The sequence below is a fragment of the Acipenser ruthenus genome, chromosome 3 (assembly GCF_902713425.1).
Source record: "Acipenser ruthenus chromosome 3, fAciRut3.2 maternal haplotype, whole genome shotgun sequence".
NCBI classification, from domain to species: domain Eukaryota; kingdom Metazoa; phylum Chordata; class Actinopteri; order Acipenseriformes; family Acipenseridae; genus Acipenser; species Acipenser ruthenus.
Window position 1 is genome coordinate 102,754,110 of NC_081191.1, and position 25,651 is coordinate 102,779,760.

A 25,651-nucleotide genomic window follows, 5' to 3' on the forward strand; every position below is an offset into this window, starting at 1 on the left:
CCATTTTGCTAGGAGCGTGGAGTGGAGTGGAGTAGAACGAGGAGTGGAGCGGGACCATTTTGCTAGGAGCGTGGAGTGGAGTGGAGTAGAACGAGGAGTGGAGCGGGACCATTTTGCTTGGAGAGTGGAGTGGAGTGGAGTAGAACGAGGAGTGGAGTGGGACCATTTTGCTAGGAATGTGGAGTGGAGTGGAGTAGAACGAGGAGTGGAGCGGGACCATTTTGCTAGGAGCGTGGAGTGGAGTAGAACGAGGAGTGGAGCGGGACCATTTTGCTAGGAGAGTGGAGTGGAGTGGAGTAGAACGAGGAGTGGAGCGGGACCATTTTGCTAGGAGCGTGGAGTGGAGTGGAGTAGAACGAGGAGTGGAGCGGGACCATTTTGCTAGGAGCGTGGAGTGGAGTGGAGTAGAACGAGGAGTGGAGTGGGACCATTTTGCTAGGAGAGTGGAGTAGGTAAAGTTCCTGAGCGGAGCGTGAGCACAAAAAGCCTCCAATGCTCGCTCCAAAATATGTTTTCCAAAGGGAAAATATTTGACACTGTACATATAAGATATGATCCATAAATGATGCAGCTTTTGTGATGCTCCGACAATATTGTGCAATCTATGAAATCGCCCTGTATAATTAAAGTTAACAAAATAATCAACAATATACAATTTGCACAGTAAAAGTTTTATTACAACAGCAAAAGCCATTGTGTGCTTGTATATGAACCATGTTAATTGCAAATTTCTAAATTGAAAAAATCTTTAACCACACGGTATGTGCAAACAGGTCAGTGTATGTTTTACGATCCCAAGCCGGAATATGACTCCATTGGCTTGGGGTTAAATTACTTTTTTAGATAGCTGATATCGTGTCGTGTTCGGCTTGGGGTGGTCTTGCGAATGATCCCATTGAAGTGCAGAAGATTCACTTTACCCAAATCATTTTTATCACTTCATGTAAAAGTGAGATTGAATTATTCTCCAGGGAAATAAATATAAAAAAAAAACTTTAAAATAAATATTTTGCAGACTTTTTTTTTTTTTTCTAAGTGTGAACGTGTCAATTATATTTATCAAATGTATTTTTAACAGAAATTAATGTTTTAATAATCAGTTTTACTGAAAACATAATAATCTGGAACCGGATCCCTGATATTTGTATCCGGTTCGTCGGTACCAAAGCAGAAACCAGATACCCGATTTCAAAGGAACCAATTCGCACATCTCTACATCTTGGAAGCGATTTACACCAGCAGTGGATGGGAGCGTTAGTGGAGCTGGGTGCAGAATTAGAAGCACCGGAGCGGAGCGGACTGGAGAAATTGGAGTGAGCGGTTTCAAAGAGGAAGAGAGTGAGGAGCAGCGGTTATGAGCGCTCCACTAACACACTAAAAACAAGCTTTTGACTAAGGATTACCAGGTGCCACACGATCTACAATTGGAATAATGCTATAATGAACTATTTACCTGTGATACAGCAAGGAGATATGTCTATCCATTGTAATCTACAGCTATTCAAGGAGTCTTCATAAAGGTTATTTCACAATTGCTCTAGTTTGTATCAATTTACCTACAAGTATCACCAAAGCAAAATGCCAGTACCAAGACACTGTAGCTCTCGTCAATGTATGTGTTAGTTAATTGTTAACAGCTGTAAAATAAACCGTGCAAAATTCATGCCAAGGAGAAAACGGTATGTATTTATTTATGTGCAATGTAGGCATATTTCAGCTTGGGATACTACCGTACAGGTAGTGGACAAAAAACTGGAACTTAATAGGGCGTTGGACCACTATGGTATCCCGCTCTGTGGAGTTCTCGGCGGACCGTTTTTGATGAAACTGGATGCTTGCGCCCCAGGTTGAAATTTGCAGTCAACTGATTTGCAGTTGCTCGCCTGTTTTGCCTTGCACTTTGAATTAATGCACGGATATCACGATCCTGGAGTATGCGCTTCCGCCCACTGTTGCCCTTTGCTGATGATGTCCTGTCCAGCATTTTTATACATGACCCTAAGCATGCTGGGATGTTATTTGCTTAATTAACGCATGAGCCACATCTGTGTGGAAGCCCTTGCTTTCAATATATTTGGTGTCCCTCATTTACCCAGGTGTTTCCATTTTATTGTCCATTACCTGTATATGTTAGGTATTTCAGCTGAGCTAAGCAAATACAGTAAATATATAGGTAAAACAAGTTAATTTTCATGAACAACAAATGTAGTCTCTTGCCATTGGTTAGGGATATTTAACTGCACATGGCAAGCCTTTCCAGATGGAAAAGAAGCCTTCTTCTTTGGGTTCTAGTGCTTAAGTCTGTGCTAAGATAAAACAATCTACCTTTAAACCCTTTAAGTTCAAACTCCTAAAAAAAATTTAAAAAAACACACACACATGGTTTTAGTTTGTTTACTTATCTGAATGAGAAGATGATAGACACAGTGTGGTAAGAGATTTAATTTATTAGACCAATTTCAGTGAAAGGATATGGACAGTGTCTCAGGTCATTTGTCAGGCAGCAGCAAATTGTTTAGGTCTGGCCGTCAGTGGCTGAGCCCCCTGTTTATATACAAATCACTGCGTTTTGTTTCATTGACAGTTCAGCCCAGGCACTGCAAAGGCTTTTCACAGAGAGGCTTGGGTTTTTTAAAGCACCTTTCAGGATGTTAAAGAGAAGCTATAAGAAAAAAAAAAAAAACTCATCCCAGCCAGTAGAATAAATCATGGATACACTAAATTTGATGAATACTATCTCTTGGCGAGGGCAGTCAAGCCACAAAACCGAGCGTGTCGACTGAGATCTAATTCTATTAACTTCCTCTTAACTTTGAAGGTGGCACGGTAACTTCAGATAATCCATTTTTCAAAAGAGTTGTAAGGCTTTACAACAGATACAGAGAGTACTGGGAAATGGTATCCCACCACAGGTATACCAGTTCCTGGAACTTGGTACAATTGCAATCTCTGATCTATTTCTTTCTTTTCATTTGAAAAAAAAAAGATTCACTATATATGTAATATTCAGTTCTATTGCCAGCATTCTTTTTTTCTATAACTGAAATGTAACAAAGAAATATTTGGTGCTAACAATGCTCACTGCTGTTCTTCACCTTTTTTTCCCAAATATCTTTCCAAATTTTACTGTAAATGTCAAAAGCTACACAAAGCAAACCTACCACGTACAATCTACAACCTACCACCCCATTTTATTTTATTTATTTTTCATTCCGTATCCAATGTATCAATAAATAAGTGCCATATGCATTATTTAACTATTTAAATGACCTTTGCGGGTTTAGGAGAAGAGCAATTAAGATTCTCCATTGTTACTGAAATGAAAATATGTTTATACTTCCTTCCTGTCTGACAGCTACACAACCATGATCTGATAGAATGTGTAACCTTCTCCTGCCTCTAGTCAAAGTATGCCTGAACAGCTCATATTATCATACGCTAGCACATCAAAAATTGCATAATGAAATGCTATTGCTTAACCTTGTCTGGTTTTCACTTACTCTAAATTGGTCTATGTGATATGACAGCACATGTGCATGTTACTATAGCTGTGTATTCCACAAATGAGAATTGGGATTTACTTATGGCAAGCCAAATGATCATTTAGAGATATCTCAAATTGCATTTTCAGATATCTTGAAATATTTAGAGATAACTGTAAAACGTTTTGAGATATCTCAAATTGAATTCCAGATATCTTTAATTGTGCAGTTTTTAAGATTTCGAAAATTCATTTGAAGTTATCTGTAAATCAATTAGAGATATCTAAAAATGAAATAAAGATATCTCAAATTGATTTACAGATATCTTTAAATAATATGGAAATCATGTGGATTTTGCTAGCATGGTACGCCAAACTGTCATTAAGAGAGATCTTAAAATGAGGGTTTTAGAACAGGAAGTCATTTGGATATATCATTTGAAGATATATCCAAATGACTTCCTGTTCATTTAAAGATATCTTGAAATAACTTCCTGTTCATTTGGAGATACAGTATCTCTAAATAGACAGGAATTAAATTAAAAACTAGGGATGTCAGTTAAGCCTCCAAATAGCAATCAATTAATTGGGCACACAAAATCGAATCGTTTGAATAAATACTGATGATTGTCCTGCCCACATACATTGAGGAAAGGAATCAATCGTAAAAACGATTTTCAGTTTAAAATGTAGCAGCCCTATTCAAAACATTGAGCATTTTCATAGGAAGTCATTTAGAGATATCTTGAAATCTTGAAAAACGTCCTGCTCATTTTGAGATACCTCTAAATGATTTACAGATATTTGTAAATGAACAGGAAGTTATTTCGAGACATCTTTAAATGATTTAGAGATATCTTTGAAACTCTCATTTTATCTCTAAATGACAGTTTGGCGTACCATGCTAGCAAAATCCACATGGTTTCAACATTATTTAAATGTCCTTCTTACAGATGCATTAAAGGAGACTATGGAAGCACTGAACATATTATTCATAGGAACTGTGTAACAATAATGACAACAAATGTCATCAACATATAAATGAAAGATGACGTTTCATTGGAGGTTGCCTCCGTGGCAGCACTCCTCCCTCCTCTTAAGCTAAACAGAATGCTGCCTCTCTTGCTGTGCCACTGTGTTTAATAATTTGTTTAATAAATTTGCAACCCTATAACTTTGAATTATTTATATAATCTAAGAGTAAACACTTTGGTGCTGGAATAAACTATACATTTCAAACCATATACTATACAGTATAAGAAACAGTGGGTTTATTTACAAAAATGTAATGCATGAGTTATTTAAAAAAAATGTTGTTCAGAAACAGCCAAATCCTGATTACAAATAAGAATAAAATGAATTGTATTGTAAAAGACTTGTGTGTTTTTGTCTACATTATTAGGTGTTGTATCTATTATTATTGTGTTTTCTGTAGATCACTGAAAAATCCTCAGATCGAGGACTGCATCTGCATTTTAACCCTGTTTTAATCACTCTGCTGTGACGTCTCACGAGATTACAACTTCCCAAAAACAGGACACCACTTGAACACACTTGTTCGTTTTTAAATGGCTCCCTGTCTTCAAATAAACAGGATTGACCCTGTTACTTTCCCAGAACCAGGTATACAGTCAAGTCTCCAAAAGTACGTAAACACATACATAAATGGCTTAAACACCTGTGCATTCAGCTAATTACCTTCCATGTCAGTCAATTTTGTGCAAGTTAAGATGAACAGAATATTCTAGCAGTACTAATGAGGTACTGTCAACCAGCGAGGAGCTCATGAGACAGCTGGCAAATAGGATTTTTTGCTCTCTGAGCTTTCCTGCCACTGGCAGGCATGCCCTTCCTCGGCTCTGTTCACTGTATGTAATTTGTGAGCAACGTACCAACAATTAAAAATGAGAACTGATCTGGCAAGTCTATATTCATGGCATCACAAACACATTACAATGGCTGGACAACTATCATAGTTTCATTATTTACATTATTAGCTCCCATTATTTTATGATTTTAGCCCTTTGACTGGAGTTACTGTCCAAATCTTGACAGCTGCATGTGGAAATTTGACTAAGGGATTTCTTTACAGCCATCCTATGTGACACAGCTGTGTAAACAATAAAAGCTGGGTTCATTAATCACTTTCAAAGCACTGGCTGTGTTTCCATTTAAATGCTCACCAAGAATTAACCTTGGCCTTTTCCCAAAGACACAATTTATACCACTTACAAAAATTAAAAATCAATAATAATAATAATGAATGTAGTGGTTTCTCATTTGCCTGCATCCCTGAACATCTAACCCATGGGATGGCACATTAACTTGGCCAGTATCGTAATATCTTGTCAAGTTGTTTTTGTTGATGTCAGTCATTTTAAAAATGGTATCCCACAGATTTTTACTAATGATACAGAACAGGTTCCAAATAATAATAATTTCTTTATTTTTATATAGCGCCTTTCATAGTGGCCTACCATCACAAAGCGCTTTAAAGAGGTAGGCTGTGAACTGTGCATTATATGCATAGTCACTTACAATAGGACATTGATTTATCATCTCATCCGCAGGATGAAGCACAATGAGGTTAGGGTCACACAGTGAGTCAGTTAGTGACAGAGGTGGGATTTGAACCGGTGACCTTCTGGATACAAGCGCTGGACTTTAACCACTGGACCACACTGCTTCCCAAAATGAAACAAAAACACTGGTAACCTAAGCAAATCTAAACAAAACTCAAAAAAAGATATGTGAATCTTTTAACATATTAGAGAAATTTATGACAGTTTTAATTATGGATAAACAATACATGTTTCAGAAGTAGGCCCCTTTTCCAAAGAGGTCTAAATAAGCTACACTCTTTTAACCAGTGCACTCACATACAGAGGGTCCTAAAATTGTGTAATAATCACACAGTACCTGGAAGGTTAAAAAAAACATTTGAATACATTGTTTACTGTTATAGCCTAATGCAACCTGAAATGTAAGTATTATTCCACAGGAAAATTCAAACTGTGGTAAAATTCTGCTTGCAACCAAATGCATCACATTTCTTATTGTAGAGTTGATGCCTACAAGCTTACAGCAAACTTTTTGCCAAAGTTACTTCAAATGAAGCCATGAATGTGACATGTGTGATGACATTTACTTGTGGCTTTAAAGCTTGTATAATTAAAATAGAGAATATTTCAGCTCTGACAGGCCATATTGTACAACCTTTTCAAGTGTCAGTAATATATGTACATGTACATTTTTACTTTCCACATCCATTTTCAAATGTTTGTAATATACTTCTACATTGAAATACCGTAAAGTAATTGTTTTCCACATACACAAAAAGCACACCTCTGCACGAATAGTCATTTCAGGTCCAAAACAGAACAAGCTATGTTAGCCTTTGCTCTTCAGATGGTCAGAAATAACATACACATGGCTAAAGATACACATGGCTACGTTATTATATATATTTGTTATATATAAGTTGATCTGACTAAACACCGAACGGCTAGCTAATTACCGGTAACACAAAACCGTTGTAAGAAGCACAATACCTTCGGGTCCAGTGAGCACACTGGAGCTTCTTGACACAGCAAAACCCCCCGCCCCCCTGCAACCCAAACAAACAATTATTTGTGCTCTGATAGGGTGTGACCGGGGGTAATTGACAACCAATCATTCCATTACCACCTGGCCACATTGCGCACTTTTCAATCAGACACGCATCAATCACTCACTTAAACCCAATTTCCATCACCAGACACCCACACACACAAGCACCCATGTGCAGGCTCACTACAGAACTGAAAAAAACACATTCTATTTTAAATAGTGTTCCATACTGCACCACAAGATAAGGAATGGTAGTGCCATGTAAACGAATAAGACATAAATTGCTTTTTGCAGTGATGCTGTGCTAGTATATTAGGTCATTGTTTTTAAAGCAAAACCTCCATATTTTACAGTAATACCTATGTACGGGTATGCCTACACATAGTGTTAGCCATATTTATTATTATTAGAAGTAATACTAGTAGGGATGGTATAAATTTTGTCACACTAATATTGTACGAAAACATAAAGGGTGCACTTTTGTCTTAGTAACAGATCATTTACATGAGGTCCAGTAGGCTATATCTATGTTTTAGAAGGCTGTACAATCTTTAAAATATCTGCTGCAGACTTCAATGGTATTTTGGAATGTAGTTCGTCATTCTTCATTTGAGTAGGTAGGTAGGAAGGCAGTCAAGGGAAATAGCTATGTAGGAGACAACCTTAAATTATAATTATGCAAATAAAATCTCTTGAAAAAGTACATATTCTTGTAAACTGTAAAAGGTATGTACAATGTTTAAAGTGATAGCGTATTTATCAGCTTAACTCATTTAAAAACAGTATGTACAGTAATATTTCATGTTCAGGATGTCATTTCACTAAGGATTGCAAACGACTGGTAATGTTGCACTGGTGCAAGAATGGTGGGCATCACTGGGTAAACAAGCCATTGGAAAATGATATGGATACTGTTTGACATATTGTTTGAAGACAAATGGCAGGACTGAACAAATATCAGATATAAAAAAAAATGTATTGATTTGATGTAACCTTTTATCAAGAAATGTAAAAGAAATAGACTGGAATGGTGTTTTTAACAGTGGAAAACCTCAACTGTGACAGCCTTGGGACTAGAAATAAAAAATATAACCGGTTTGAACTGTCACTTTTTATTATCTTGGTTTTCATATTTTAAAATTAGCATAATCGATCAATGGATTCACAATTACTGTTTTTCTGCAGTGGGGTTGCTAACTGCAGTATCATTATTTGTTAACAGTTTTTCAAAAATGTGTTTATTTTATTCACTTACCAAACGTGGCACCCAAGCAAGGTAAAACTAAATCTGGACATTTAACTCCTGAAGAGCTGTTCCCAAAACTGTTTCTTTATCTGAGACCAGAGGTGTCAAGTTTTAAACTAAACTCCTGAGATACCTGCCCCTAAATTAATTCTGCGACATTGTGCATTGGAATTGGACTTCTGTTCAGACCTCAACCTAATCACAATACAAGGAGCTGTCCTGCGCTTCCATCTAAGGCAAATCCTGTTAGTGCTTATGTCACTGTAAACACAAGCAGACAGAATACAAAGATAGTAAAGGCAGCCACGGAAATCAATGTGCAATCAGTTATACTTGCTTTTAAAATAAATACAAAAAAACTCAAACAATGGGAAGAGTATAAGTAGGTAAGCTGAGGCATAATATATAATTTATTTCTTGTTTAATAGCTGTTATGAGGCCCAGAAAACCTGATGTTGCAGCCTGTACTGTGATTCTATTGTCTCCAAACCCTGCAGAATTCGATAAGATAAAATGTCAGTAGAGTCTGGTAAGCCAATCCAAAACCACATTGTTTTATATAGACGTGTTGCATAATGTCCAACAAGTTATCATATGTATGCATTTAAATTTGTGAGAATACCACCTACTCTTAAAACTCGATGTACCCAATTTCATCCTTAAAAATTGATGGTTAAGATGAAACAATAGATCTCAACTCATACCTCTAATTCGTTTTTTAAATACTAATTAGTTGGTCATTTTTTGTACCCTCTGCCTTGGATTTCAATGTTTAATAATAAAATGTGATGATAAAAATACAACGTAACCATCAATTTTTAAGGATGGAATTGGGTACATTGAGTTTTAAGAGTAGGTGGTATTCTCACATGATTTCCACTACATAAGAGTAGATGTTAAAACTTCATACTGATTTGAACTCGACTCTAAACTAATGTGATCCATCTGCGTCTCCATCCATTTGCGTTTCCTTCCTTCTGATGATGTAGATATCCTTCTGCCTGGTGTTGATGGCTGAAGTGTAATGCTGGCTTCAGGGATCAGCTTTTTTTGCCTCCCCAGCGCATCAGCATACACAAGTAAACCGTCCTTGGTTAAGAGCCACCTTACATCCTGTCCAAATGTACCTTAATGTTGCAGGTGATGAACACATAGGACATGAGGGAGGGATCCTCTCCTATCCAGAGGTGTAGGTTTTGTGGTGATGGGAGAACACCATATGTTGACTTGATGAGGAAACTGATCCTGCTCTGTTCCATTGTCCATAGGTCTTGCCAGCCGATCTTGCGTTGTTCCACACTCTCCCATCTCATCCATTCTCCCTGCTTGGCCTGGGAAATGGCCTTTACACACCTCATCCTCTCCTACTTTTGCACCTCGTTGACTACCAGCTTCCTCCATTGAGCTGGGGCTGTCTTGTGCCATGTAGGAGGAGCTGAAATGAGACCAAGACACCCTCTTCCATGCTGAACTTGCCCCATGATATCACTGATTCGAAGGGCAGCCTTTGCATCTTCCACGGCTTTCTTTGCTGTCCAATTTATTCCAGTTTTCAACACAGGTGCTGCCTCCCTTACACATTTGTCGCGTGACTCTACTAATGTAATTTCCAGTCGGACCTTGGTGCACTCTAAACTCAGTTAGAGCAGAGACTGGTAGCTGCAGTATTCCTTTACCATTACTCCCAACCATTTCCTGAAATATGAACGGATTAAAGCTTCCAGCTTCTCTACTGTTGTAAAAAAACCTCATACACAGTCAGTGGCCACAGCAGCCTCGGCAGTAGACCAAACTGAAAGCACCAGAGTTTTAGTTTGCCCAGTAAAGCGCTGCTGTCTATGCTCTTCAACCATTCTACTGCTTGTTGTCTAACTTCAAGCTTGCTTGTACCATCTCCCAAGACTTTTCACTGGCTTCTCAGACACTGTTGGTATTGCCTCACCATTAATGTAGAACCTTTGATCTACTACTTTACCTTTAATTATAGGGATACTTCTTGATTAAGTGGGCTTAAATTGCATTCGTGCCCATTCAATGTTATTGGTTAATTTGCCCAATAACTGATTAGTGCAGGCTACTGTTGTAGTCATGGTTGTCATGTCATCCATGTATGCTCGAATTGGTGGTAGTCGCATTCCAGAAGCCAAGCGCTCTCCTCCTACTACCCATTTTGATGCCCTAATAATTACTTCCATTACCATGGTAAAAGCCAGTGGAGAAATGGTGCATCCTGCCATTATTCCAGCTTCTAGACATTGCCATGTAGTGCTGAATTCTGAAGTTGAAAAACTCAATTGCAAATCTCCAAAGTAGGCTTTCACTAAATGTGTTATTGTCATCAGTACACTTAAAAAATCAAATGCTGCCCAAAGAAGTTAATGTGGCACTGAACCATATGCATTAGCCAAATCCAGGAATGTCACATGGAGCTCCTTCCTCTCCTTTTTAACTGATTGAATTTGTTGCCAGATCACATTGATGTTCTATGCATCCTGGGAAACCTGGAATGCCCGCTTTTTGTATTGAAGTGTCAATGAAGAAATTCTTTAATAGGTAAGTTGAGCAATAATGCTGAAGAAAATCTTGCCTTCTATGTTTAATAGGGAAATAGGGCGAAACTGATGCTTGTAGAAACTTTTTCTTTTAGTAGAAAGACTCCACCTGCTTGGCACCATGCTCTTGGTACAACCTGTTTTTCCCATGTCACTTTCATCAATTTCCACAGGATTCGTGGAACTATTGAAGCACTCTTGTACACTCTGTACGGAACTCCATTGGGTCCTGGAGAGGATGACGCCCTTGGTTTTTTCACAGCTTGCTCTGCTTCTTTCCACTTAGGTGCACAGTCCTCCATTTGGTATTCTGGTGGATTGATAGGTGGGATGTCTGAAGGAATTGACATACAGTGCCTTGCGAAAGTATTCGGCCCCCTTGAACTTTGCGACCTTTTGCCACATTTCAGGCTTCAAACATAAAGATATGAAACTGTAATTTTTTGTGAAGAATCAACAACAAGTGGGACACAATCATGAAGTGGAACGAAATTTATTGGATATTTCAAACTTTTTTAACAAATAAAAAACTGAAAAATTGGGCGTGCAAAATTATTCAGCCCCCTTAAGTTAATACTTTGTAGCGCCACCTTTTGCTGCGATTACAGCTGTAAGTCGCTTGGGGTATGTCCCTATCAGTTTTGCACATCGAGAGACTGAAATTTTTGCCCATTCCTCCTTGCAAAACAGCTCGAGCTCAGTGAGGTTGGATGGAGAGCATTTGTGAACAGCAGTTTTCAGTTCTTTCCACAGATTCTCGATTGGATTCAGGTCTGGACTTTGACTTGGCCATTCTAACACCTGGATATGTTTATTTGTGAACCATTCCATTGTAGATTTTGCTTTATGTTTTGGATCATTATCTTGTTGGAAGACAAATCTCCGTCCCAGTCTCAGGTCTTTTGCAGACTCCATCAGGTTTTCTTCCAGAATGGTCCTGTATTTGGCTCCATCCATCTTCCCATCAATTTTAACCATCTTCCCTGTCCCTGCTGAAGAAAAGCAGGCCCAAACCATGATGCTGCCACCACCATGTTTGACAGTGGGGATGGTGTGTTCAGGGTGATGAGCTGTGTTGCTTTTACGCCAAACATAACGTTTTGCATTGTTGCCAAAAAGTTCGATTTTGGTTTCATCTGACCAGAGCACCTTCTTCCACATGTTTGGTGTGTCTCCCAGGTGGCTTGTGGCAAACTGTAAACGACACTTTTTATGGATATCTTTAAGAAATGGCTTTCTTCTTGCCACTCTTCCATAAAGGCCAGATTTGTGCAGTATACGACTGATTGTTGTCCTATGGACAGAGTCTCCCACCTCAGCTGTAGATCTCTGCAGTTCATCCAGAGTGATCATGGGCCTCTTGGCTGCATCTCTGATCAGTCTTCTCCTTGTATGAGCTGAAAGTTTAGAGGGACGGCCAGGTCTTGGTAGATTTGCAGTGGTCTGATACTCCTTCCATTTCAATATTATCGCTTGCACAGTGCTCCTTGGGATGTTTAAAGCTTGGGAAATCTTTTTGTATCCAAATCCGGCTTTAAACTTCTCCACAACAGTATCTCGGACCTGCCTGGTGTGTTCCTTGTTCTTCATGATGCTCTCTGCGCTTTAAACGGACCTCTGAGACTATCACAGTGCAGGTGCATTTATACGGAGACTTGATTACACACAGGTGGATTCTATTTATCATCATTAGTCATTTAGGTCAACATTGGATCATTCAGAGATCCTCACTGAACTTCTGGAGAGAGTTTGCTGCACTGAAAGTAAAGGGGCTGAATAATTTTGCACGCCCAATTTTTCAGTTTTTTATTGTTAAAAAAGTTTGAAATATCCAATAAATTTCGTTCCACTTCATGATTGTGTCCCACTTGTTGTTGATTCTTCACAAAAAATTACAGTTTCATATCTTTATGTTTGAAGCCTGAAATGTGGCAAAAGGTCGCAAAGTTCAAGGGGGCCGAATACTTTCGCAAGGCACTGTAGGGTCCTGAATCTGTATGTTTCCTCCAAATATCTCTCCAGTTCAAACTTAGATGCTTTTAGTGTGCCATTTTTCTCACTGCTGAATAACTTCTTTACAAATTTGAATGGGTCTTTATAAAAGTTAGTTCTCGCACGCTCCTTCTTTTTGTAGCGTTTCCGTAGGTGCTTAGTTCTGCTCAGTGTTGCAAGCTTATCTTTTATGACCCTTTGTAACAGACTGACTCCCTCCTTCTGACTTTGTTTTGCTCTCCTCCATTGCTTCCTCAGCTGTCTCCTTTCTCTAACTAAGCGTTCAATCTCCTGCTGCCATCTAGACTTTCCAGGAATAGTTTGTACTTTTTCCTTCCTTTTTCAACTTCAAATCTCTCGCTTCCATATGCGTAGATGATGTCCCCAAATTTGCTCCTTCTTTTTGTAGCGTTTCCGTAGGCGCTCAGTTCTGCGCAATATTGTAAGCTTATCTTTTATGACACTTGTAAACCTCATGCTTTTATGGCACATGTAAACCTCATGCTATTACTTTTTGAAAACGTGTCGATGGCACTTTTTACTGTGAAGAAACAGCAATGGCAAGGAATGAAAAAACATTTAACTTGAACTGCTATTTGGCATCCTTTGTTTTGTAGTTAATTTACTGGGGTGAAGTAAGGCCTACACAAAGTATTCTTTACTCCTGGGATATTTTTCTACTTCAACATGTTATATATCGTAAGGTCTTGCTGTAAAATAAAGGCGCGCGCACAGGGGCCACACCCCCTGCCCACACCCCCTGCCCCTGCTGCTATGCTGTCTGTGCCTGCATTCTGAGCAATATATTGGCTTTTATTACTGTTTGAAAACCAATGAATATTCGAATGAATATTTAAATTATGAGCGATTATACGAACATGCAAATCCCATGTTCGTCCCAGCACTAATATATACAATGTATATATATATATATATACAGAATAAAATTTAATAAGAAATTTAATACAGTAATACAGTATAAGGAGCACTTAAGGCAAGCATCAGAATAGAACAAAAAAATCATGGACTTACTTGATTGATGAATTTTGAGTGGCGTCATTTGTAGAAAAAAAATGTTTACAGTCCATGGAAGATTTAAAACACTGTAGCCCACAGAAATCCAATGTGAAGATTTGAAATTTGAAAAACTAAACAGCAAATACTTGCAGTCAACCATTTCATTGTTTCGTACCATGAGCAATTAAAAAAGCAATTTTGTTTTGGTCCTCTCTGTTGAAGAAGGTCTAATTTAGGCTTTGGATGACCTTTGAATAGTAACTATTTGGATGACCTTTGGATAGTATCTATTTATCCTTTGGCCCATGCAAAAAAAATGTCATATTGCACTTTTGTGACGTCAAAATGTCGTATTGCACGGTTGGCTTACCTGTGCAATACGACTTTCTCTGTCAAGCAAGTTTAGCTCCAGCAAAAAGTATTTGTCTCAAACTCAACATGTTGTTCTGTTTTCAACTTTTTCACCAAAAACTTTCATAAGTCAACAAGAAAATGTAAACACGTCCAAGAAAACCTAAATCTAAATCTTACAGTAACGAAAAAAGATGGTAGTGAGAGTACAGCCTGGCAATATGTGTAGTGGCTGAGCTCCCAAAAGTCAGCTGCTGTGGAAGCTTCTCTTTCTCCTTGCGCTGCTGTCTCCTAGCAACATTACTGTTGGGGCAGGCCCTTTCCACAGAGACTCTGATCAGACTGTGAAAGTGGGGATCGTGTTTGCTGCCAAATAAATAGCAACGGTTACTTGCAACGTCTTGAATTCAACACGTGTTATTACGGAAAGACGGTGGTGAGTAGCCTATGAACCCGGAAAGCTACGTTCTGTTCTGAGTAGTATTGATAAAAATCTTGAACAACAACATATTTTATCATATTTTTTAAATGCATGTAATATATAAAAAAAAAAAATTCTCTGTTCTTTGTATATATATGTGTATGTATGTATATATATATATATACATACATATATATATATATATATATATATATATATATATATATATATATATATATATATATATATATATATACATACATATATATATATATATTAGCGATCTTGGTTCCCGCAGGCAGGCGCATCACACTGGGCGAGGCAATCCACACACAGGCGGAGGGTAGACATGAACCCAGGACCTCTCGCACTAAAGCATAGCACTGATACCGCTGTACAAAAGAGCCGGCTCCTTTGTAAGGAGCGTATATCGGGCTTATGTCTTTGTGTGTGATTACGTCACCTACCAGCCCTACTGTTGCTTTCCCCCGTGCACGCTACTATATATATATATATATATATATATATATATATATATATATATATATATTTAAGACAAATCCTACAGTTTACGAAGGCACGTTCCACATCACAATTTACACTGCTATATTACTTTTTAAAATATTAGAAATATATACGATAGAACTTTGGAAAAAGTGTGTTCTCTCTCTTGCTCACTCACTCCCTCTCTTTCACACCTTACTATTTCCTTCCCCTTCCCATAATGGGATCAGCTGCATCTGCATTTATAATAAACCTCCCCTTATCTGGTAAGTTTGAGAGGCAGTCACCTCCATCGTCATCGAAATCGCTCAAAGCTAACACGCAAATGAGGCGATATCTGCATGGATTCGGCAGTGACTTCACTTACATTTAAATCATGTTTTGTTTAAAACAAAACCAAATTCTTAACACTATCAATTGTTCAATAGCAAAATGCTTTTGTTGCTGTGTTGGGTTTGTCTAGCTCATGGCAACACAAATTGTTGTTTTTTTTTTTTTATATATAAACATTAAAAATGTTGTATCTCTCAAAAACAATCCTGCAATACAAAACTAGTTGCAGGGTTTGATTGTGTCAATCTGACCTGCAAAATGAAGGTTATTTTAGATCCACACTAACACTGCATCAGCTCTTTTCATCACTGACTGGAAGACAAATTTATACCCCGTTTGTCAAGGACGATGTTTATATTTTGAGATGAGGACTTCTTTAATGTGAATCGTGTTTGCTGACATCATTGTTTCATGAAAATTTAAACCAAAAACATGCCCATGACAGTACACAAACCCAGGAATTCTCTTTTCATGTGGCACCATTCATGTTTAAACCCACACCCATTCTTCACATTTTTAATAACATGAAAGTGAAAGGGGTGAACAGTCAACACAAGGGATAAAACAGAAAGAGCACTATGAACTCTGACAAATGGCAGAACTGTTCCATCTGCCTTTATAAATCTGACAGCGAAAACCATCCGATTTCCATTTTAATTGAAAAACAAACAAAAAACTGCAGACAAAGCAATCCTGCAGTGTGCTTCCTTCATAAAACAAACCGATGCTTTCCGCTGGTGTTTGCTTCAAGGTTTCCTATTCCACTAAGTCACCTCTTTCTTTTTCATTAGAAAGGCTAGCGTTAAAGTAAGCAAAGTACTTCCTTTCACTAGTGAGCATCTCTCCTGGCAAGAGCTCAGAATCTCACGGGAATGCACACTTGAGCAGGAAGTCTGTGTTAACACTAAACCCTTCCATTTTCCTTTCCTTTGTGGAAAACAAAATCAACAAGCTTGGCACTCACCACAGTGCTGTGGCAGGAGATCAAAGGGTGTTATCATCTGTTGTACAGTACATCTAAGCATGTGTCTTTCACGTTTCAAAAACAAGCAGATATATTATAGCAGGGATTTTAAAGGAAAACCATCTTGTAAAATGAAAGGAAATGTAAATACATAAACAAATAAATAAAGAAATTGTACAAAAAAATAACAGTAACTGTATTGCTATACTACAGTACATTAAAATAAAGTGGGCTGTATGTTTAAAGGTTGTTCATACCATGAGGTTTGGGGGTGAAATCATATTGCTGTTACAGTACATGTGATGTATAACACTGTATTGTTTTGGTACCGGCCAATGCAAAGGAATACAAAGTGATCTTGCCAGCTGTGCTTACATACAGTATATGATGACTGGACATTCAATTTAAAGTTTATTATTTACTAATAATATGAATTCATGATTAAAAGAACAATACATTTAAGAAACACTAATATTAACACCAACTAGAGTGTGCTGTGATCTCTGGGAATGACACGTATTTATTTAAGAAATATAACTACAGGGAGCATCGAGTGTGTATTCACAAAATAGTCTAATATGTTAAACTAGTGAAGAAAACTGCTGTCTCCAAGTACACTATATGCACCCTGCAGTTCTCAATCCTACATGGCAAGAGTTTTGCTATTTCGTTTTTTAAAGGTCCTTTATTTAAATTTTGCTCTGAGCCTGATTTCAATTGAATTGATCATTCGGCTGTGCTGTCCAATGGATGGCCTTTGAGCAATACATCACTCATGAAATGCAATTCTGCAGTACATAACATTCTATAGTGTAACACAAAGAAATACAATGTACCTTCCAATAATAAAATACAAAATGCAATCACTAGTGTCTTTTAAATAATATTGTTTTATATATAGAATGCACTGCCCTCTAGTGACAATATTATGGATAGCTTTTTTACTTTCTAGTTTAGTGTGCACAAAAGCTTAGGATATGTTTATTCATCTCTCCGTATGACTTAAATCCAGAACATGTACACAACAGCCTGCTATAAATGTCCATGACGTTTCAATAAAACCTAACATATATCCCTAAATAACTGAGTCACATGTATTTTGGAGCATTTAAATAAAAAAATGCAATATATCTTTTTTTTTTTTTTTTAATTGATAGAAATAATAAAGATATATTTACAGGGAGCGTTGTTGGAAAATGTGTTATGTAGCAACCTGCAATGAATAATGCATCCTAATTCTGTAACAAGAGTCCTGAGAGGTTGCTATAGTAGTCAGTTTCAACACGCAATTATTGAAAAATAACACTTCAGCTGTCACAGCTCACAGTGTAACACCTGAACAGGTTATAATGAAGTCACAAAGTCTGTATATTCTATAACAAGTCAGTAACGCAAGTGTTGCTAATACACTACAACCCCTTGTGGAATTAAGCTAAAAATTTGTTTGACCTTTATGGTGGGCATGCATTTCGCAGCATTGCTTCAGAATGCCCTGTTTTAATATCATAAGAGCACATACACTTCAGCACTGACAGAAAGCCTGCATCTTTAATCAGAAATGTTATCTTCAGAAACAGAAGTCCCAACAGGGAGTGTAGTCTATTGCAAAGGCCTTTAACCCAGAGCCACGAATGAAATGCAGCAGTGGGGGTTTTAGGGTTCTGGCATTTTTAAAATGAGATTTTCAATGATTTTGACATTATTGTAGTATAATACTGCTGCAATGTGACCAAAGAGCTGAGCAAGTCTGATATGCGAAGCTCTCACAGTCCTGAAGTAGCTTCAGGGGTATTACAGTACTGTATTCCATGACCTGGCCCCTCTGTAAAAACAGCTGAACAGAAAAAATAACAACACAAAGTTGAATTTGACTTACATCTTTTTGAGTATCTTTAAGAGGCAGCTGATCTGGTTTCTGTACACAAAGGCAAGGTCCACCACCTTTCGCCTGCTCTGTAGCTTTTCCAGGTGAATGCGGATGTCACGGGAATCTTCTTCAGTTACATCACTCGTTCCTTTTGATATTACTCTAAAATAAATAAAAAGGTACATATTCTGAAATATGGGTTCTTGCATACCCCTCTCTTCACCACCCTGCCCCTCCTACCCCCAGTCCCTTGTATCTCCCTACACCCCTCTCGCCCTCTCCGCTCCTCCTCTACTGGTCTTCTGGTCATACCTTTTCATCCTCCCATGCCCGCTCCTTCTCTTCCCTAGCCCCTCTGGTGGAACCAGCTACCAGAGAACCTCAGGACTGCTCCGTCTCTCCCTGCTTTTCAGCTGCCTCCTCAAGACCCACCTGTTTAAAATGTCTACTATGCACTGGACTTGCCTGACCTAAGCACCATGCTACTGGATCCTCAGCTAATGCACCACTGTTGGACTCTCTGTAGATATAACTTGCTGCAGTCCTTACTTGTTGCTTCCTAGTTCATATTGTACTTTCATAGCATTAATTGCATTTACTGTAAACTATACTGTATTTAAATATTAATCTTGCATTGTAATACTGTACTGCCCTGCAACACCTGTAAGTGGCCTTGGATAAAGGCGTCTTCCAAATAAATGAATAATAATAATAATAATAATAATAATAATAATAATAATAATAATAATAATAATAATATGTGATCAATAGAATGCAGTAGAAAGGAACATGTTTCTGAACTGTTTTGTAAACTTGACCTCCAGCCTACATTCCCTTGATGATATACAGTATAGAATTCATATTGAATGAAGCTCAACAAGACAGTTTATCTGTTAACTGCATGTTCTTCAATATACTTATAACCAAGAAGCACAAAAGTACACAGCTCTATAGCATTATTTCATTGGAGGGGACAGGCCTCAGGGTGGTCACTGTGTTGTTATATGAGCGTGTAATCATTAAAGGTGTCTCCAGTGGCCTTCCTCCCTTATCTCCCAATGCTATCCTATTCGTTGGTAATTTTTTTTATGATTTGCAATACATGAGTCCCTACTCTAGGTCTTTACAGACTTCCAACTTCCACACACTCAAGCAGTGATTAATGCAGCCGAGCTGCTGATTTTGTTAAATCATGTTTATCAATTTGTTTTATTGTTGTTGAAACAAGACATATGTGATTCCTATAATTTTTATAACTAGGAAACTGTTGCTTAAAAATATTATCCTAGGGCTCCCGAGTGGCACATCCAGTAAAAGCACTTGTGTGCAGGATGCGCCCTACAGGCTGGACATTGCGAGTTCGAGTCCAGGCTATTCCTTTGCCGACCGAGGACGGGAGCTTCCAGGGGGCGGCGCTCAATTGGCCGAGCGTCGTCAGGGGGAAGATAGGGTTAGGTCGGCCAGAGTGTCCTCGACTCACCGCGCATCAGCGAGCCCTGTAGTCTGGCCGGGCGCCTGCGGGCTTGCCTGTAAGCTGCCCGAGAGCTGCGTTGTCCTCCGACGTTGTAGCTCTTGGGTGGCTGCATGGTGAGTCCACAGTGTGAAAAAAAGCGGTTGGCTGACGGCACACACTTCGGAGGACAGCGTGTGTTCGTCTTCGCCCTCCCGAGTCAGCGCAGGGGTGGTAGCTGTGAGCTGAGCATAATAAAACAATTGGCCATTCCAAATTGGGAGAAAATAATAAAAAATAATTGGCAACGACTAAATTTATTAAAATATATATATATATATATATATATATATATATATATATATATATATATATTATCCTACACATCTAATGTAGATTTCCTACAAAGCAATGAGATATTAAATTCAATTATTAGCTTGGACAATATGAACAACTGCAATGTATTTTCTAAAACCTTTTTCCTCCTCAACTAATGCAAGAACAACGACTCCATTCTAAAATGAATTAATATTGTCAAAATTATGGATCAGGCACAGTAAATAGTAAGTATGGACAGTTATGGATGAGTGGTTTGAGTAGATCATTCAAGCATTAAATGAATTGAGGATTAGCCAAGTCTTCATATTTTACAGTTGAGCTGTGGCCTGGTATAGATCTTTCATCAGAAGTTAAGTAAAGGGCTCTGTAATAAACACAAATAAATGAAGAAAAAAATTAAAACTTGTGAAAGTCAATAAAAGAGTCTTGTTCAAAGTGCTAAGTGACCAAAAAAAACAGGGTTTGGCCTAAAAAAGGTTTGAAAAATAAATGGCCCATGCTGGTTCATATCATATGTACTCAGGTCAGAGGATCTAGAAATCTTTGCTCTATTCTTGAAGCACAGAGGCAGTACAGCAGCAAACTGCAAAAAGTATGCAAAACCAGGTTAAGTATTCCAGTACATCCTGGTGACTTTTCAGAAGTGTTAACAATGCTCTAAGAATAATGTCTTACACCAAAGTGTAACCTGTCCCCCTGCAACACTGCCTCTGGCTGTAGGAAATACAGTAAGAATTGCACCATTTAAAGACCCACATAGATGCTGTGTTTCTTCCATTCACTAGGGGCAAGGGGACAGGTTAGTGGTTACACTATTTAGATTGGTAGAAATTACAGTTCTTATGTTTTATTTTCCACGATAGGGATCCTTGGCAGTTTCATTTTAGGTTGGTGAAAAATGTTAGGATATGCATTCATGCACAAAACTCGAGCCTTGTCTGTGGTGTGGGGGTTGTGTCTAAGGAAAAGAAAAGTTAAAAATAAAATCTTAATCTGTGGCACACATGGTAACACAAAATACTCGTGTAGCTCAGTATGGTACACATGGAATACAGTACAAAAATGCACACCAAACTAGAAATGACTGTAGAAAAAGCTTTTTCACCCATTATTAACCATATGATTAATTTATCGTATAAACGTCTGCCGCAGTATTTTTTAAGTACCATGAGTATACATTGACTATGGCGTTTTCCATGCTTACTATTATTAACTATGGTTTCACATGCTTGTCTGTGCTTTAATATTACTTCACTATGCTTTACGTCTCTGCTATACAGTTACCACAGGATGCCCCGTTGCAGGTTCTTTTAAAAGACAACTAAAACTTGTCCTTGCTTGTTTTGGAGCCCATTATTTTGACATGCTGCTTCTAGCTGACAATAATCTATCCCTATGAAAGGCTGTATTTCATGAAGTGAAACAAAAAAGATGAAAGGGTTAATAACACATTTTCAAGTTTTAAAAAAAAGGGTTTTAAATATATATATATATATTCTTTAAATAGAAATTAGATAATTTTGTTTAATATCCAGAATATATTTAAATGAGGTATAACTGTAGTGTACAAAAATGCATTTTTTATTTGATGTACAGAAAACGAAACAGGTTAGAATGTAAAACAGCTACAGTGACTTGGACATTTCTAAAAGCAGAAATACACATGTATTCATTATTATTAGCTCAAAGAGCATATTTATACTGTATATTTTTTTTTCTCCCTGCGAAAAGTGTTTACCTTGGAAATGTAGTTTGTACAGCGTCTCTCACTATGGCAACAGACCAGATACTGTGGCGTCACAATGCCATGCTTTATACATGCATGACACGTAATCCTACGAAACAACCCACATGACTTCGGGTAGCATAACGTTGCAGTGGCACAAAAGTATTTTTACAATAAAGGTTGTAGGCTTGTGTTAAAAAGAAAAATGGTATTAACATAACTTTCGAGTTATTGCAGGTGTATATAGTTCAGGATCCCCAGGAGGTTGTGTCACGTTTTCACCGAGATGTGCCAAAGATTACATCACCATGTGACCAAACAGAGTAAAAATTAAAAACATACTATTTGCCAATACATGTACAATGCAGACAAATAAACAAAACACTGCAGTTTTTTACATAGAAATTCTGAAACGTGTTATATTACAGAATAATAACAATCCAATGTATATAATAAACTATACTTCCACCATACTATAACACTGCACACAACAAGTGCCATGCTTATTTATTTTATTTTATTTTTAAAAGAAGTTACCCCACATGCTGTGAATGTTGGCCTCATTTACATGATTCTTCGTGGTGCTGGATGAGCTTTTGAAGACTATATCTTTGGATCCACTCACTTGCCTGGAAGGTACACATTCTCCAAATGTAGGTCATGTGCGAGATACTACACCTAGTGTAAGATTTATGGTGGCCTGTTCTCCACTGACTTGCCATTCCTTGCAGCATGCTCGTTTGGGATAGTTACCATTAATGCAGGTAGCCTCTTTCTTTAGTAATGCTTTGTATCTAAAGAAATGAAGGGTCTTGCTCCATCTTATTTGAGTCCATTGCTAATTAATAACCTACATACTGGCTATATCTTGCAATCTCAGGATACTTTTAACTTACCTAGATTTCACATGCAGATAGGAGAACGGTGTTTTGATTGCCAATTACCATGAACACAGAAACATTTTAAAACTTGTGTTTGGGATGCATTGAAGTAACACCATGCCAATGTTATGTCACAAGTGCTAAATGATTGTATATTTATGTACATATTTAATGTGATATTTGATATCAGTAATGCTTCCATGACCTTTTCAAAATGAGACTTCAGACTCCAGTTGATTACATTCCTGGTTAAATGATTAAATGCATTTTTTTTTTTTTTTTTTTTTTTTAATGTTCCATTGCAATATTGCAATCAATATATTTAAGTTGTCTAACATACAATATATATTTAGGTTGCCATACCAAGCCATGCCATAAATTGATCATTTCTGAATCTCTGCAGTTTACCTTCATTTTCATATTAAACCAATGCAATGGTGCAAGTGAAGTATGCAAAGATGTGTGTAGAATGCATCGACAAAAAAATTAGCAAGCAAATGTAAGAAGACTCTAAGAAGCTAAAAGGATACTGTCTCCCAGGCTGCTGCAGGAACATTAATCTTCTTACTTAGCGTCAGATTCCGAATTAACTAAGTGATCTTTGTGAGAACAGCAGAAGATAAAGATAATGGCATGGTCCAAGAAGATATTCTCCTGTGTCACATACTTTATAATGCTTCTGTGTAACTTTTGTTTGCATGGTAGAATAATATTTCAATAACAATAAAACAGAATGTATGGGGTCCATTAAAGAAGATCAAACAAAGGGCAATTTCAAACCTTTAAGCAGGCAGGCGTTGTCGAATTTGAACTTTTATTTCAAAAGGGAAATACAAACTGGTAATGTCACATGTTAAGTAACAAAAAGTAATGCTGTAACATTCATGAGCACCCAGTGAAACTGTATTATGCAAGACGTGGTAAAATGAGGTTAAAATGCTGTAAGAACATAAGAGGCTTTAACATGTTTACTGTGTCTCTTATTTATAGATGTGGACGAAAGCTTGTCCTTTTTTAACAATTTACTATAGATCTTTTTTAGTATCTTTGTTTTTTACTTTTTTAGTTACTTGCATTGTTTCCTCTATGCGGAGAAAGCCCTGCTGATGATTGCTGAGCTTCCATACCCCACCACCCAGTTTAAAATAATTTTTCAGATGACAAACTATTTTTTCGGAGCATTCTTTCTTTCAACAATTCTTGGTCAGGTATAATGTCTAACCTGTTTTGTTGTTTTTGTTTTGTTTTGTTTTTTTGCTTGCATTTTTTGTTTTTTTGGTCAATGATATATCTGCAGTGCAGTTAGTTTCTCATTGACATTCAGTAGGGTAATCCCATGTACCTTGTGTGAACACATCAATCATTACAAACAATGCTGCTAAATCCAGAGGCACATGCTCATTTGCACTGAACATTATAACTGTACAGGATACCTTGTAGCTACACAGTATATCTGCACAGGACTTTGGGGTTTGGGTTTTGTCCTGTCTGGATACTGTTTATGAAAGTCCCTTGCCTGCCATTACTGTCTATGAATGTACAGTGACTTAAGATGAGGGGACACAAAGCCACTTTGTGGCTTGGTACTTGGTTTCAGGAGACTAGATTTCAGGCCACTGCATGGAACAACAGGGGACTTTGGGTTTAACAGTAATGTTGCCTCAAACTAGGCCTACCGGTCTCCTAGAACCATTATGTATTAATCTGCAGGGAAATGATGATGGATGATGATGTCTGATGGAGCAAGCAGGCTTACCTACGTCTAGTCTCAATGAGCCCTACAGAAGAGCACTAAATACACACAGAATTGCATTGTCATATTTGCGTTGTGACATTTGACTCCAAAACAAACCTGGGCATTACTTCATGACCCTATATTCACACTTTGTAGGTTTTAGGGTTCAATCCAGTTCATACTGATTCCCACATTCTCATGTTACAATTGGTAAAATGTATTTGTAAAGTGCCACATTAGCAACTTAATAACAATGTTTGGGTTTACAGGGAAATGCTGTGATCACCTTTGTTTGATGGTGGTGGGGTTGTTCCAAATAACTTCCAATTTTACATGCACATTCACTGGGCGTGAGCTGGGGGGGAAAGATAAGGCAGAAGAAGCAGCAAGGAGCAGTTAGTAGGACAGAATGTGGTCACCGACTGGGGCCGACGCTGTCGACATCCCAGGGGCGGAGGACCCGGCAACCGAAACAGGATAGAAAAGAGGTCGTCGACTGGGGCCGACGCTGTCGACATCCCAGGGGCGGAGGACCCGGCAACCTGAAAACACATATGAGGGTTAGACTTGAAAAGCCACCCCTCGGGAGGAGATGAGAGAGGTACCCAGCATTTGAGGCTTATGTAAGGGGCGCTCGTAAAACCCCTGATGATTGGCCGAGACATCACGCTGCCTGGGACCTGAAAATAAGGACAGAGCATTGAGGTTAGTATAGGACTCGGCACGAGTGACCACGTCCTGAAGAGAGGCAGAATAGAAGAGAGCCTCGAGTGAGATGAGCGCAGGAGCTGCGACAGAACAGAGTTTGGCCGGGGGTCCGCTCTGACTCACGCGGGGAGAACCCCTGAAGGTAAGGGAGGCGGCTGCCTAGCCCTGAGGTCGGGGAAGTGAGCCTCACTTGCCCCCCAGAGATGACCGATGCGAAGGCATGTAGAAGGTGGAGGAGGGGAGGAGGAGGAAAAACGAAACACTAGACAGAAAAGGTGCAGGTGATCAGGTCTTAAATAGTAAATAGAACTAATTAACTGGAGATTAGAAAATTGAAAGATTAGAGATTAGCGCCCCCCCCAGCTCCACGCCCCCCGAACCTCGCAAGCTAACATTTATTAAAAAGAATGTGATATCTTGTAACAATTGCAAGTCGCCCTGGATAAGGACATCTGCTAAGAAATAAAAATAAATA

General features: G+C 38.2%; 1 pseudogene; it reads left to right on the forward strand.

The window, feature by feature from the left end:
* The window catches only part of LOC117394590 (cyclic nucleotide-gated cation channel beta-3-like), a 108,424-nt pseudogene that overhangs the window by 74,310 nt on the left and 8,463 nt on the right, over window positions 1-25,651 (forward strand).